We start from the raw sequence: 16,404 nt of genomic DNA on the forward strand, positions 1-16,404 counted from the left end.
GGATGGACTTCACTGTGAGTAAACCAAGACAGGACAGAGGGACAGAAGCTACCTCTTGGACACCTTTCTTTGGTTACCACATGTCCAGGGAGTGTTTCTCCTGTCTCTGGGCCAGTTTCCAGTCCATTCCCCGGGAGGCCTGTGTTCCCTGCAAGGGCCCTCCACCAAACTTGCCCATTCTCAGGGATTTTGTGGAGGCTCCAGAAAAGGCCCCCATGTGTCAAGCTCAGCTATGCCAAGGAGTTCCCAAGTTTCCTTCATATCTGTACTGTATCTTCTACCCCTCTCAGGTCGCTCACTTGACTGATTAAACCATGGGGTCAGAAGACGGGTTTGAGTCTCAGCAATGACCTCAGCCAAGCCACTTAACTTCCCTGACCCTTGGTCTCTTCATTTGAAAGATGAAGATAATGGTAATGCCCATCTAATAGGGTTGCTGAGTGAGGAAATGGGGCGGGGGAGGAAGCTCTTGACAGGCCCCTTTCTGTGAATTTGTTGCTGCTTCAGTGTGTATGGGGGTGTGGGGTATACCACTACCCCCTTTGGAGGTAAAGATGTGGCAGTCCAAAGGGAAGAGTGGCTTGCTCAAGGTCCCATAAGGTGAATGGCAAATCTGGCTCAGAACCAGGAATCCCCACCCAGCGCTACAGGCTATTCCCTTCTCCCCTCACCCCACCCCACCCCTTGCCTCTCTGTCTCTCCCTTCCTCCTTCCCTCTCTCCCCCCCTTTTCTCCTCTCTCTCTCTCTCTCTCTCTGCACTGGGCTGAAATGTTTCCCCCTAAAATTCGTATTTTGAAGCCCTAACCTCCAATGTAACTGCATTTGATTTCTGGAGAGAGGGTCTTTAGGAAGTAATTAAGGTTAAATAAGGTCATAAAGATGGGGCCCTAATCCAGGAGGACTGGTGGCTTTACAGGAAGATAAGATCTGTCTGTATGTCTCTCCCCTCTCCTCCTCCCCCTTACCTACATGCTCTGAGGAAAGGTCATGTGAGCACATGGTGAGAAAGCAGCCACCTACAAGCCAAGAGAAGACACCCAGAATGAAGCCTACCTTGCTGGCACCTTGACCTTGGACTTCCTCCCCTCCAGAATTGTGAGAAAGAAATATGTTGTTGAAGACAACCAGTCAATGGTATTTTGTTATAAAAGCCCAGTGCTTTTGTATCTGTCTGTCTCTGTTCCTTTCCCCCTCCGCCCCCAGCGATTCTTGACTTTCCCGTAGCACGCCTGCCATCTGCTGGTCAGTCTAAGGATAGCAGGCAAGTGCAGGCTTCAGAGGGGCGCGGCCTCCTCCAGGGCACCCCCTCCCCGCCTTATCTATGCCTGCGCTCTGCGTGAGCAGCACACGTACACTCAGTAACCAAGGAGGAGAGCTGGGAGAGCTGAGATGGCTTCTCGCTCCCCTTCGTTTGCCCACTCTCCTACACAATAACTTGGTAGTCCTCAACTCGTATGAACACTTCTTTTTAGTTATAAATTCCTTAGAGGCAGGGCCACAACTGACCCATCTCATTCCCACCTACTAACTGGCTGGCACACAGTAGGTGCTCCACTAAGTGTTCCCTGAATGACTGAGGGAAGCCACTGTCATTTGGGGATTTCATTGGTTCTCATCTTTGAGGAGCTGGGTCTCAGGAACCTCTCTTGATCCTGGTGGGGCGCCACTGCACCCAGGCTCGCATGTGCTGCACCCAAACTCAGGCTCCTGCACACAGCGACAGGTGCCCACCTGGCTGGGCCAACAGGTCACAGATCAAAAGCATCATCTCCTATCTCATTAGAAAGGCTTCAAACCCAGCTCTGTGGGCCAACCCTTAGTGGGGACATGTGTCTCCTGGTTTGTCACTTGGCAAAACAACTCCAAGGGGAGGAAGACAGTGTCTTCATAAATCAGCTACCTCGGCCTCCAAAAGAACTGTTATCTGAGGGGGCTAATTAAGATGAATCTGTCCAAGGGGACAGGAAGCCCCAGCTCCAGCTCGACCTTTCCAACCTAGAGGCTCCTCTATCACTCCAGTTCCTAAATCAGCCCAGGGTAACAGGGGGAGAGGAGGCTCCCCGGGGCCCAGTATGCTCAGCCAGGCCCCAGTCACCCTCATCAGGGCTAGGACTCCCCGTGAGGAGGCAAGGCGCTCACCTGCAGTGCACGATTTAAAGGAGCAGCTTGTGCCAGGTAAGAAATGTACCCCCTCTCTTTGGCCTCAGAGTCTCATGTGGCTCAGCACAGTGCTGGTCCCAATCTTGTCTTTCCTTAACATTTGGGAAGTTTATTCATCATGGACTTTCTTGCATGAGATTTAATTGCCATAAAATATTGCGTTAGTGAAAGTGAGGGCTTAAACAGTATCTGTACACCCATGTCCATAATAGCATTATTCACCATAGCCAAAAGGTAGAAAGCAACCACCCCACGTGTCCGTTGATGGATGAGTGGATAAGCAAAATATGGTATCTCCACAATGGAATATGAGTCAGCCTTAAAAAGGAAGGAAATTCTGGGGCGCCTGGGTGGCTCAGTCGGTTAAGCGGCCGACTTCAGCTCAGGTCATGATCTCGCTGTCCGTGAGTTTGAGCCTCGCGTCGGGCTCTGTGCTGACAGCTCAGAGCCTGGAGCCTGCTTCCGATTCTGTGTCTCCCTCTCTCTCTGCCCCTCCCCGACTCATGCTCTGTCTCTCTCTGTCTCAGAAATGAATAAACATTAAAAATTTTTTTTTTAAAAAGGAAGGAAATTCTGACACCTGCTACATATGTATGACCCTGGAGAACATCACGCTAAATGAAATAAATCAGATACAAAAAGAGAAATACTGTAAGATTCCCTTTATACAAAGTACTTAGAATAGTCAGAGTCATAGAGATAGAAAGTAGAATGGAGGTTGCCAGGGGCTGGGTGGCGGGAGCAGGGAGTATGGTGTCAATATTTAATGGGGACAGGGTTTCAGTTGGGGAAGATGAAAAAGTTCTAAAGATGGAGGGTGGGGATGGTGGCACAACAGGGCCAATGTATTTAACACAACTGAACTGAACACTTAAGAATGGTTAAAATGGTAACTTTTATGATATGTTTCACCACAACAAAAAATCTGCATGAAAATAATATTGATCTTAATTGCTGAGTTTTTTGGTGTCCTCTGAAATTTTGTGCCTGGGTCGAGTGTGTCTTGCCTCACCCTTGCCTGACCTTGAATTCTTTAGCCTGTCCCTATCCTACTGACCATGGGACCCAGCCTGGGGGATGTTAGAAGTTAACAGGCCTGCTCAAGGTCACCTAGGAGATTATTGGTGAGCCGGGAAGTCAAAATCCGAGGCCCTAGCTCCCAGCTGAGGACTTCGTTCCATGCAGCTCTTCCTGCCTACTCATTCCCAAGGTGTTTCCGGGCAGCTCTGTGAACACCACTATCCTTTTGGAGGCAGCTGTTCCTCAGTGGACCCAGCCCTAGCCCACCTCTCCTATTATGGGGACCCCCCCTACAGCTACAACTCTCTGTTCCCCTTTCAGAGAAATTTCTAGGCAGGGGCAGGATCATGGGGCCAATAGGGTAGGCAAAGGGGCCAAATCCATTTTCACACTCCCTAGCTATGACCATGGCTGCTACCTTTCCCCCAACATCCATCCTCCCTCCTGCCCAGGAACAGAACCCAATCTTAGCTGGGCACAGGCTGACTAGAATAAAGCTTGCATTTCCTAGCTTCCCTTGCTAGCTGGGTATGCCCACAGACTTTAGATGTGGACACACTAAACCCTACACCTGGAAGCCAAAGCCAGTCTATGGTATTTTTGTTATAGCGGCCAGAGCTAAGACAAGGTACTTATTTGTATTATCTGGTGAGTGGCCAATCTGTTAAAACCAAGAGTTCCCCCGAAATCAATGATCATCTCCAAGCTCCAGATATTTATTTCTTTTTCAGCAATTCTGGCTGAGATATTGGGTTCCTCAGACTTTGCTATAGGGAATGTGACCTGAATATTGTATATTCAGAGCACAGCTGTGGGGACCAGTCACAGTGGATGAGAACCTGCCCTCATCCTCCTCAGCTCTCCCCACGTCACCTCCCCAGGCTCTCTCCCAGTCCCCACCCGGGGGCTTCCTCGGTCAGTCAGATACTTCTGCTGACTGCACAGCACATCTCTCCAGGCTGGGGAGAAAGGACCAGGCACTGGGAAAGGCTCTCAAAGTGGCCCCTTTGGCAAGAACACAGACACATGTCTCAGCCCCAAGGGTGGAGGCCGGGAGAAAGCAGAGGAGGAGGCTGGATGGTTAGAAGGCCGACAGGCAACTTCCTCCTAAGTCACGACCAGAGATAAAAGTGGTCGTGAATAGCTTCTCCAAGCACTTCCCAGTCTCTAAAGCACTTTTCCTTCCATTATGCTCCTTATTCCCAGTGGGGAAACAGAGGTTCAGAGAAGGCAGAGAGCTTGCCCACAGTCACACAACAGTCAGAGATACTGCGTTGACCCACCTTAAACATTCCTCAGAATTTGGAGAACATTCCAGACACTTGGGCCCTTAGCAGTGGGCTTGGGGGCACATGAAGGGACATTCACCTGCTGACTGTTTCTGAGCCTTGGTCTGGCCTTTAGGGAAGGACCTACAGATGTGGGGGTGGAGGGAAGGCATCTTCCTGGGGGTCCGACCTAGCCTCCCCTCACAGGTGTGAACAACAACATGCCTTTCTCAGAAACCTTGGGTTTATTCACTCAGTGCCCCCTCCCCTCTCCTTTTTTTTTTTTAATTTTTATTTTTGAGAGAGAGAGAGGGAGTGGGACAGGAGCAGAGAGAGAGGGAGTCAGAGAATGTGAAGCAGGCTCCACGCTATCAGCACAGAGCCCAACGTGGGGCTTGAGCCCAGGAACCATGGCCTGATTTTGGCCTGAACCAAAATCAGATGCTCAACCAGCTGAGCCACCCAGGAGCCCTCCTCCCCTCTTCTGATACTAGCACCCCGATAGTGCTTTGGAGAGCCATCCCTCCTCACAGGATACACTCTGAGTCCTTAGTCAAGGGTCCCACCCGGCTTCTTGGCAGAGGGGTGACTGTATAATGGTGGCCCAGACAGCCAACTCTGTTTCCCCTGGAATCTCAGACACACAGATGGCAAGGCCCCAGCAGGCAGACAGCATGGGGGTCTGCCTCCATCTCGGACTCCCCAAGACTTAATTTTCCACCTTTTCCTCCTACACCGAAAGCTACTCCAGATCCTTCCACTATATGCCTGCCTCATTCAGGTTAGCCAGAGGCACTTGTTGGGGCTCCCAACTGAGATGCCTGCCTGATTACCCAGCCGGGCCCAGCAAAGGGAGACTCCCAGGGGTCTCTGCCCAGCAGGAACTGCCCCCCTACCTCAGGGCAAGTCTCTCCCTGTGCAGACCACTCCCCAGCCCCTATTGTGTTTTCTGCAATTTCCGATTGATTACTTTCATAGAGTCCTGGATGCAGGTCTATTTCTGGGAACCCGGCCTCCCCTTCACAGGCCTTATGATGTCCGGCCAGGTGGCAGCACAGCAGGCCTGAGGCAGGTGAGGTCTCCCACCTTGCACCAGGGAGAAATGACACCACCTATGAGCTCTTGCTGCCCTGCTGCTGGGCATGTTACTCATGTCAGCTCACTCCAGCCTCCTCCACTTTGTGCCTGCTGCACGGGCTCCCCCAGCTCCTTCCCATCATAGGACCCTTCCCAGAGCCACACAAGACTCGCTGCTCTTGTCCACCCTTTGGGTGTGAGTTCCAGCAACGCCTTCTCAGTGAGGGCCTCCAGGACCCCAGAGAGATGGAACTGTACCAAGCCACCCCCGGGGCTGCTTGAAAACCACCACCAGAGACAGATGCAGGTGGAAGGTGTCACCCTGCAGGCTGTACTCTGGAATCAGAGTGGAAGGAGGAGGACAGTAGAGAAAGCAGCTGTGGGGACCTTGGGCAGCATGGACGTAAGGAGAGAGAATCTGGAACAGACTGCGGGGGACATGAAAGCCAGGTGAGGATGTGGGAGATGCTCCTGTGGGGTAACTGGGCACCCGGAGACAACATTAAAGAGGGCGAAGTCCCCGGTACTTGCAGTCCCATAGGGTCACCCTAATGGGCAGGGTCAGAATCAAGAGCCAGGGCTGGACCCAGGAGCACGACAGAGAGAGTAAAGTGGCAGCTCCTGGGGTGCCAGCTCAGGGCTCTTCAGGGAGACACATGGAGCTGTTCTTCAGAGCTCCGCTTACACAGAGTGCAATTTCAGTGCAGTTTCGCCTGTCTTTCCATGCCTCCCCCAGCCTCCCGCTCCAAGGCCTCTCCAAGCTTCTTCTAGGGGCAGTGGGGGAGAGGGAGTTCCTGCCACAGTGGAGCCAGACTCACTTCTCAGGGTATCGGCCCTTGTATCTTTCCCAGAGGAAACAGCCCTCTTCTTTGTAAGTTAATAATTTAGTATTAATAGTGTTAATATTTTTCATGTGCTAATTGTCTTAGGGAAACTTCACATGGATGAATCCTGGCTGGTAGGAGTGGGGGGCAGGGGGCGGGTAGGTATGGTTATTAATCCCAGATTTTACAGGGAAGGACACTGGGGCAGAGAGATTGAAATTCATGTCCATGGTCACATGGACCTTAAAGCGGCAGAGCCAGGACTTAACAGCAGTCAGGCTCTACTGTGCACCTAACCAGGCACCACGCTGCCCTGAAATGAAGGGGGCTTGCATCCTCCCCCCTGCCACTGAGGTATCCCAGGCCCCTGCCCAGTCCCTGTGTCTGGCCCCCTCCCTGCCTTCCCAAGGTCCCATCAACCCCCCCCACCAAGTGGCTCCCATTCCTGACAGCCTCCCCTCCCTTCCTTCCAACCCCACCCGACACCCAGGCCCCCCATCCCCCGCCCCATAGTGGTTTCCCCGTCTTCACCCTCCCACCCGCGTCCCCTTTCAACTGTTTCTCCTAGAAGCTTCAAGCAGGAGAGACAGCTGGGGATCTGCTCTGCAACCTGCTTGGGATGGCCACACTGGGGCCACCCAGGCCTCCTGCTGCCACCACCGCCCAAAGGCAGACATTCGGAGCTTCTCAGCTGACTCCAGCAGAGAATTCGCCGCACCATCACCGACTGCCATCATGCTGTGATTAGTTAATCACTAAGTGCATGGGGCTTTTAATTAACTGCCAGCCCTGCGCGGGCGGGCAGCTGTTCCACGAACCACATCAGCTCACGGCTCCCCCAGTCCAAGCTGATGGAGCACTTCAATCATGCACTTGATGCTTGGATATTTGGATGCTGCGGAGATGCGGCTGCCCCTTCTGCAACCAGAGGGGGACAGAGCTGCCAGCCACAGGAAGGAGAAAAGAAGGTGACCGTCAGTTGGGGGTGGGGGTGACCTCAGGTGTGTAAGTGTGAAAGGGGAAGTCTGCACAAGATCTGTGAGTATGCAGATGTAGCTGTGGTGTTTATGTCAAAAGTAACTCAACTCAAGTATAGGGAACAAAAAACAAAAACCTATAGGTGCCACATAACCAGAGAGTATGAGACTTCAGGGATGGCTGGATCCAGGAGTACGAATGAAGTTGCCAGGGCAGATGGAGCCTGAACTATCAGTACAGGAGCACTTGCATCCCGGGTGAGTCAACTGAATACAGGGAGCTTATGTGAGGCATGAATAAGATAGCAAGTTTGTTGCTCCAAACAGGGATGTCCCCTGCTCCTCTCTGATTCAGTTATTCCCTCTCACCTCTGGGCCTCCAACTAATTCTGGCCCCATTTTGATTACAGCCTTATTACATTTAATTGTAACCATTTGTTCACATGGCTGTGTTGCCCAGTAGACCAAGATTCCCCAACGTTAGCACTAGTGACCGTTGGGGTTGGATAATCCCTCAGGGGCTGTCTTGTGCACTGTAGGACGTTTGGCTGTGCACGTGACAGAGGGTGACCAGTGTGGATGTGTCCCCATCTCAAGGGGGAAGATGCTTACCTTGTCATACCACATCCTTCATTTATTAAACAGATCAGAAATCTGAATTTTTTTATGACATGGCCTGACTTCTAAAACACTTAGCAGGCTGAATAAAATACATCTGTGGGCCAAATATCACTGGCACTACTTTGCAACCCTTCATTGAGTCCTATTCACTGTAAGACGAAAGAGGTCAAACAGCAAACCCAAGGTCACAGAGCCAAAAGAAGGAGAGCTGCATGGGCCTCGTACCTGGGCCTCTGGCTCCCTGACCAGCCAAGTCTTCCTAGCTCCATGCTGCTCCGTGTTTTACCTCACCCTCAGAGCCATCCAGCCCTGAGGCCTGGCCCCTGGAAGGCCCTGGCAGCCTCCTTGGGGCCCTGCTGAGCAAAGGAAGGACACTCTCAGGACGAAGGAGACTGCAGGGCCGTGAATATGCAAATCACAGCCCACTCCACAGTACATCCATCCTGCAGCCTAATTGAGACATTTGCTTGGAGTGTCCTGGAAAACTAGGGCAGATGTGGTGTTCTGAGAATCAGAGCCACCCTCCTCGGACACCCTGCTGAGATTGGCGACCTATGGCTGTGCTCTGGAACTTGGTTGGGCCAGCCACAGTAAAGCAGTTCTTGCTAATAAGATTATATATATATTTTAAATGGCCCTTGAGTATTGCAATGATACTGGGTATTAAAATGCCAGAAAGGAGGGCAAAGTAAAAAAGACAGCCCATCACTGCATAAACCGTGCAGCAGCAGGTGGAAAAATCCGCTGATTTCATCCCCATATATCCCACCCCCAGCCTAAGCCAGAGAGGTTGGAGGTATGTTCACACTTTTCTTGACACTAGAGGCCTCCTCAATTTGCAATTCATTTCAATAGGTACCACTTGGTGGTGGTGGGGAAAACACTGTCCGCAAGGCTTTATTTCTTTCTTGCAATGCAATTCCAGGCCCTACTCTGGACTTGGGATCCCAGCTTGTCAGCAGCCGTGGTCTATTCAATGCTGCCTGTACATATGCATGGTGTCTTCCCAGGTCTCTCTGGCTCAGCATGCCCACTCTCCTCCCCACCCGCCCCCATTTCTGCTCACATCACTCAGAGGTACCTGGCTGGTTGGAAGCATTCAAGAGCTGCTTGTTGAATGAATGAATGAATGAGCTTTCTAAAGCAGCAAAACATTTCACCACCTTCATTCTCTGGCTCTGTTCCCTGTCCCCGTGCCTCCCCTCTTTAGACACAGATTATTTCCTCCTCCCTGTACACTTTCATACCTTGGTAGGTGCCGTTACCTCCAAAGAGAATGTAATTCTCCTCTTGTCGAAGCCTCTGATTCCTTCAAGACCCAGCTTGACTTCTTTCTCGGTGGAGTCTTCTCTGATGGCCTCCCCACCCCCCACCCCCGCACGGCCAGGAGACGTCACCATGCCCTCCATCACTGTTACATGTTACCATCTCCCCTGTATTAGCTATTTGTATCACCTGAAAGATTTTTATTGCAAGTAAGAGGAAACACAACTCCAGCTCATTAAAAGTGTGAAAAGTTCAGGGGCGCCTGAGTGTCTCAGTCGGTTAAGCATCAGACTCTTGATATCAGCTCAGGTCATGAGATTGAGCCCCGAGTTGGGCTCTGCACTGAGTGTGGAGCCTGCTTGGGATTCTCTCTCCCTCTCTGCCCCTCCCCCACTCTCTCTCTCTCTCTCTCTCACACACACACACACACACACTCAATAAATAAATAAATAAATAAATAAATAAATAAATAAATAAATTTTCTAAGTCTGGGGGTGCCCAGGTGGCTCAGTCAGTTAAGCTTCCAACTTCAGCTCAGGTCATGATCTCATGGTGAATGAGTTCAAGCCCCGCATCAGGCTCTGTGCTGACAGCTCAGAGCCTGGAGCCTGCTGTCTCCTCTCTCTGCCCCTTGCCCATTTGCACTCTGTCTCTTTCTCTCTCAAAAATAAATAAACATAAAAAATAATTTAAGTCTGAAAATCTCAGACACTGGCTCAGTTTTTCAGTGAGTCTCTTGACTCTTTGGTGTTTTATATTCACTGTAGCTTCCCCCCCTCACCAGACCAAAATGACCACCACCATTCCAGGCTTCACATCCATACACCCCACCATTCACAGAGGAGTCTTCTTCACATTCCTAATGAAGCTCCCAATTCTATGCTGATTGGGCCCTTCTTGCATCAATCACTCTAGCCCGGGGAACTCAGGGTATTGATTGGCTTACACCAACCTGATCCCGTCCCTCAAATTGGAGTGGTGTTTGTTCACCCAAACTACAAGGGGGAGCAGTGGAGGGGGCAGTGGGAGACAAAACCATGCTCACAAGGCTTTGCAGGTGTCTCCCCTAGGAAACAATAAGCTCCATGAGAGCAGGAACTGACTATACTTAATTTTTTTTAATGTATATTTATTTTTGAGAGAGAAAGAGCATGAGCAGGGAAGGGGCAGAGAGAGAGTGGGACAGAGGATCTGAAGCAGACTCTGCATGGACAGTGGCAAGCCTGATGTGGGGCTCAAACTCACAAACTATGAGATCATGACCTGAGCTGAAGTCAGATGCTCAACTGACTGAGCCACCCAGGTGCCCCAGATTTCTACACTCCCCCCCTCCCTCACTGCCCAGGACAGTGCTTGGCACCAGAGACACACCCATAAATGCTCCTTGATTTGAATTATCTCCTGTCCCATGAGATGATCCTCTGGGTCCTGGGTCTCCTAACCTCTGGTCTCTTTTAAGATGGCTGTAGCCAAAAGAGAATGCTAATACTCATGTTCACAAACATAGAGTTCTGGCAACCCAATTTCCACCCCAGAACAGGTCTTCTAGAAACATGTGGACACTGATTTCTACTGCAGATTTGGGGATGAGAAACCTGGGGTGAAGAGGCCCGCATGTGTTGTCCTGTCCATTCACTCTCTCACTCATTCACTTACCTACTCACTGTATCAATGCCTATTAATCATTGCCTCCCACCCCACACACACAGCCCCTGCTCAATGGGGACTGTACACGGCCTCCACCCAACTACCCTTGATTGATTACAATTGATTTTTTCATTATTTCATTAGAGAGGTTGCAACATTCCCTGAGAGGCATTTGAAAAACTTGGAGGATTTCCTTCTATTTTACTTGTGACCAAGTATTAAAATATTGAGATGTGGTGCACCCGGGTGGCTTAGTTGGTTGAGCATCTGACTCCTGGTTTCAGCTCAGGTCATGATCTCACAGTTTGTGAGTTCAAGCCCCGTTTTGGGCTCTGAGCTGATAGCACAGCCATCTCTTTCTGCCCCTCTCTTTCTGCCCCTCTTCTGCTCCCACTCTCTGTCTCTCAAAATAAATAAATAAACTTTAAAAAATAAAATAAAATATTGACATAGACCCAAAGGGAGACTGTATACATTTTTAAAAATTTCTCCCTTATATTAGTTTGGAGGACTAGTATGTGTATGCAAATAGGCTAAATTATATATGAGTTTTATGTTAACACAGTAAAGGGGGTCTTACAAAATGTATTATATAAAAGGTGTATTGGCAGGGGACTTCCACCTATGGCTGAGGAGGGACATAGCAAATCCTCTCCCCTAAAAGCAATTACAAAGCTGGACAAAATTGATCAAAACAACCACGTAGCACTCCAGACATCATACCACAATTGGAGCAGTATTTGTGCTTGCAAACCAGAAAGTTGGGCAATAACCGTGAACATCTGTGGCATTCCTGCCCAAAGCTGCTCCCAGCCCCTCCTCCCAGCTACAAGCACAGAGGTCCCACCAGTGTGGGGCAGTTTCTCTGCTTTGGCTAAAAGGGAATCACTGGATTGGGGGCAGTAAGCGGCACCCACCCTTGGCAGCCTTGTAGGCTTCAGGGAAAATCTCCAAGGCAGAAAAGCACAAGAGCCACCAGCTCCACCAGACCGAGGCTGCCGGTTGTGCTTGGGGCAAACATACTCCTGGCTAAAGGTGCGTGCATGCAGTGGGCAAACCACAGAAGGCCCAAACCAGCCACACACTCCTGGCTAACCCCTAGGTTGTGCGTGTGTGCAAAGATGAGAAAGAGTCCAGCAGAAAGTAAACGACAGAAAACACATGAAAATAGCCTGAGTTTTGAGTGGGTTCCTGTTATCAGCTGCTTCTAAAATGGCTCCCTGTGATCCTCACCTCCTCGGATTCGTACCCTATGTAATCCTCCCTTTGGGTGAGGCCAGCACATAGTGACCTGCTTCTAATAAACAGAACTCAGCAGAAGTGATGGGTGTCACTTCCGAGGCTAGGTTTTAAAAAAATGACTTCTGCCTTGCTCTCATTCTCTCTCTGGTTCTTCTCCCTTGCTGCCCTGATGAAGTGAGCTGCCATGTTGTGAGCATCCCTATGGAGAGTCACTTGTCACAAGAGACTGAAGGTGGCCTTCTGCCAATGGCCAGCAAAGGAAGAACTCAGGTCAATGAGCTGCAAGGAACCCAGTCCTGCCAAGAACCAGATCAGGAACTTGGAGGTAGAGCCTCCCCCAGTTAGTCCTTCAGATGGTCCACCGTAACCTGGCTCACACCTGATTTTAGCCTGAGTCAGAGGACCCAACCAAGGTACACCCAGAATCCTGACCCACAGGAGCTCTTCGATAATAAACTGTGCAAAAATAAACAATAATGCAGTACTAAGAGAGCTGACATAGCCCCCCTGTCCACACACAGATTCCTCAACAGAGGACAGATTGTTTACTGGCTGGAGGTATTCGAGCACAATCTCTCTGCAGACAGATATGCAGATATGCAGACACAGAAGCAATCAGGAAGCTAGGCTTAAATATAAAAACAAAAATACAAAAAATTTAATCAGAAACTTCAGGGACTTCACACCATCCCAGATTCCCAGACAGGGATTGTCTGATTCACAGAGCCTAGCTAAGTTATTAAACAGATAAATAAATGGGGGAAAAAAGCAACAATAAACTTGGCAGGAATCAGAATCCAAAGTTGCTACAATTTTTCTTAATGTCCAGTTTTCAGTAAAAAATTACAAGATATACAAAGAAACAGGAAAGTGTGACACGTACCCAGGAAAACATCTGTCAATAAACACTGTCTCTGAGTGTTTGCAGATGTTGAATTTAGCAAAGACCTCAAATAGCTACTACAAATACAGCAAAGAATTAAAACAAATCATGTTTAAAATTTTAAATGAAAGTATGACAACAATGAATCAACATAAATTCTAAATAAGGAGACAGAGATTTTTTAAAAGATAAGTGAAATTTAATAAAAGAATTTTGCAACAAAGGAATATTATATCAAGACACTCTTATAATTTTTTTTTAATTTTTTTTTCAACGTTTATTTATTTTTGGGATAGAGAGAGACAGAGCATGAACGGGGGAGGGGCAGAGAGAGAGGGAGGCACAGAATCGGAAACAGGCTCCAGGCTCTGAGCTGTCAGCCCAGAGCCTGACGCGGGGCTCGAACTCAAGGACCGCGAGATCGTGACCTGGCTGAAGTCGGACGCTTAACCGACTGCGCCACCCAGGCGCCCCCTTTTTTTTTTTAATTTTTTTTTCAACGTTTATTTATTTTTGGGACAGAGAAGACACTCTTATAATTTTTTTTTTATTTTTTTTTATTTTTTTTAAAATTTTTTTTTTCAACGTTTATTTATTTTTGGGACAGAGAGAGACAGAGCATGAACAGGGGAGGGGCAGATAGAGAGGGAGACACAGAATCGGAAGCAGGCTCCAGGCTCTGAGCCATCAGCCCAGAGCCTGATGCGGGGCTCGAACTCACGGACCGCAAGATCGTGACCTGGCTGAAGTCGGACGCTTAACCAACTGCGCCACCCAGGCGCCCCAACACTCTTATAATTTTTAAATGACCCAACTGAAGACAGCTAAGTATATTTTTTATTTATTTTTTTATTTTTTCTAACAAAATAACAGTTACTTTAATTTTGTAGAAATGCTAATTTTATCTGTGCAATTTATACAAGTGTGTTGTTTGGTTTATTTTTTTGTTTTCAACATTTACTTATTTACTTTTTTAATATAATTTATTATCAAATTGGTTAACATACAGTGTGTAAAGTGTGCTCTTGGTTTTTGGGTTGGTTTTTGGGGGAGAGGGGAAAATGGGTGATGGGCATTGAGGAGGGCACTTGTTGGGATGAGCACTGGGTGTTGTATGTAAGCGATGAACCATGGGAATCTACCCCAAAAGTTATTTATTTAAAAAGGAAAATTCTGGGGTTGAAAGTGCAATTGAAATGAAAATATACTATAAAGACTCAATGAAAGATTATATATGGCCAAGGAAAGAATTAGCAAACTTGGAGATAGATTGATAGAAATTATCCAATCTAAGGATCAGGGGGAAAAAATGATGGAAGAAAAATGAACAAAACTTTGGAGCACAGTGGTACAACATTAAGCATGTCAGCAGATGCGTGATGAGACTCCCAGACATAGAGAAAGGAACAGAAAAACATTATGGAAAAAATGGCCAAGATATTCCAGAATCTGATGAAAACCATTAAATACATTATCCCAAAAGTTCAAGAAGCTTCAAGGAGGATAAATACAAAGAGATCCACACCCAGACACATCATAGCAAACATTTAAAAGACAAAAACAGGGGCTCCTGAGTGGCTCAGTTGGTTAACGTGTTGGACTTCAGCTCAGGTCATGATCTCACAATTCATGAGTTTGAGCCCCACATTGAGCCTTGGGTAAGGCTCTGTGCTGACAGCTCAGAGCCTGGACCCCGCTTCAGATACTGTGTTTCCCCCTCTCTCTGCCCCTCCCCTGTTCACACTCTGTCTGTTTCTCTTTCAAAAGTAAAGAAACATTAAAAAAAATTTTAAGACAAAAACAGAAAAAAATCATCAAAATAATAATAATAATAATAATAATAATAATAAAAAGACTCATATGTGCAGGGGAGCAATGATGTGATTACCAGATGATTTCCCATATAAAACAGTGGAAAGCAACAGTCAGTGAAATGGCATATACAAAATCCTGGGGGGAAAACTGTTAACCAAGAATTCTATTATCCAGCAAATGTTTCTCCAAAAATGAAAGTAAAATAAAGACATTTCCACATACACAAAGACTAATAGAATTCATTGCTAAAATCCTGCAAATATATTTGTAAAATGAATGAAACCAGATATGAAAAACTGTATGTAATATGATTCCATTGATATAAAACTCTAACAGACAAAACAAACCTATGAAATTAGAAGTTAGAATAGTGTTTACCCTCAGAGGGAGACCCTGACCAGCAGGAGCTGTAAGGGGGAATTCTGGGGAAATTGTTATACAGATGTCTTCATTTGTGATTCTGGCACATTTCTTTTCTTTCTTTCTTTCTTTCTTTCTTTCTTTCTTTCTTCTTTCTTTCTCTTTTAATTAGATTTTTTTAATGTCTTTTTTAAGTTTATTTATTTATTTTGAGAGAGAGAGAGAGTAAGCGAGGGAGGGAGGGGGCAGAGAGACAGGGGAAGAGAGAGAATCCCAAGCAAGCTCCACACTGTCAGTGCAGAGCCTGATGCGGGGCTGAAACTTACAAACCGTGAGATCATGACCTGAGCTGAACTCAGAATCAGATGCTTAACCGACTGAGCCACCCGGATGCCCCTGGCACATTTCTTTATACACAGCTTCCTTCAACAAAAGTTTAGTAACACAAAAAAGGAAGCTTGATTGTGTCAGTCCCTCCCCTCTTTCTGAATCGCTTGTTTTCCTCTTCCTTGCGAGTCTGAGCAAACCTGTGACTTCTAAGGTCCTGTCTGGTCTGGCCTTAGCCCACCTCTCCAGCATCATTTCTCACTACCTGGTACTCTAGCCTTTGTGCTTCTGTTATACTTCAAGTCTGCTGTGCTTCCATCCTGCTACAGGGCCTTTGTACATGCTCATCCCTCTGGTCCAGAGCCCCATTGAGACCTATTTACCCTTTAGCTCCATGCTTGAGTGAGTCGCGACCCTCCCACGACCCATCCAAATCTAGTTCTTTCACAGCATTGTATTTCTTGCCTTCAGAGCCCTCATTTTTATTTGCCCTTATGGACTCATAGAACAATTATTTGCTGCTTTGTCTTTCCCACTGGCCCATATGTTTTAGGAGGTCTGGCTATGTCATTTTGTACTGTATCCCCAGCACCATGCCTGGCACCTAGTAGGCATCTGATAGCTATCTGTTCAATGAACATAAAAGTAACTGAGGCTATAAAAAATCTTCATTCTAATTAGAGTACATTGTGGAAAGCCTGGATACCAAACTAAGGAATATAGATTTTTTTTTGTAGGCTACAGGGAGCCATTGAAGTTTTGTGAGAAAGGGAGGTATGTGAACTGACCTTTAAGATCTTTGTGGCAGTGGAGGAGGAGAGGCTGTGGCAGAGTCCAGATAAGGGACAGTGCCTGTGGAGAGGCAATGACCATGTGTGGAAGCCAGTACTGCACCCCACCCTGACCCCCCAGGCCA

At 47.9% G+C, this 16,404-nt stretch overlaps 1 long non-coding RNA gene across 1 annotated transcript in view; it reads right to left on the minus strand.

The window, feature by feature from the left end:
- LOC122494177 overlaps positions 1–16,354 on the minus strand; it is a 29,329-nt gene extending 12,975 nt beyond the window's left edge. The window contains exon 1 of the long non-coding RNA XR_006300115.1: positions 16,277–16,354. This is a non-coding gene — a long non-coding RNA (uncharacterized LOC122494177). The remainder of the gene's footprint in view (positions 1–16,276) is intronic.
- Positions 16,355–16,404: the final 50 nt, after the last annotated feature.

The sequence above is a fragment of the Prionailurus bengalensis genome, chromosome E2 (assembly GCF_016509475.1).
Source record: "Prionailurus bengalensis isolate Pbe53 chromosome E2, Fcat_Pben_1.1_paternal_pri, whole genome shotgun sequence".
Classification (NCBI taxonomy): domain Eukaryota; kingdom Metazoa; phylum Chordata; class Mammalia; order Carnivora; family Felidae; genus Prionailurus; species Prionailurus bengalensis.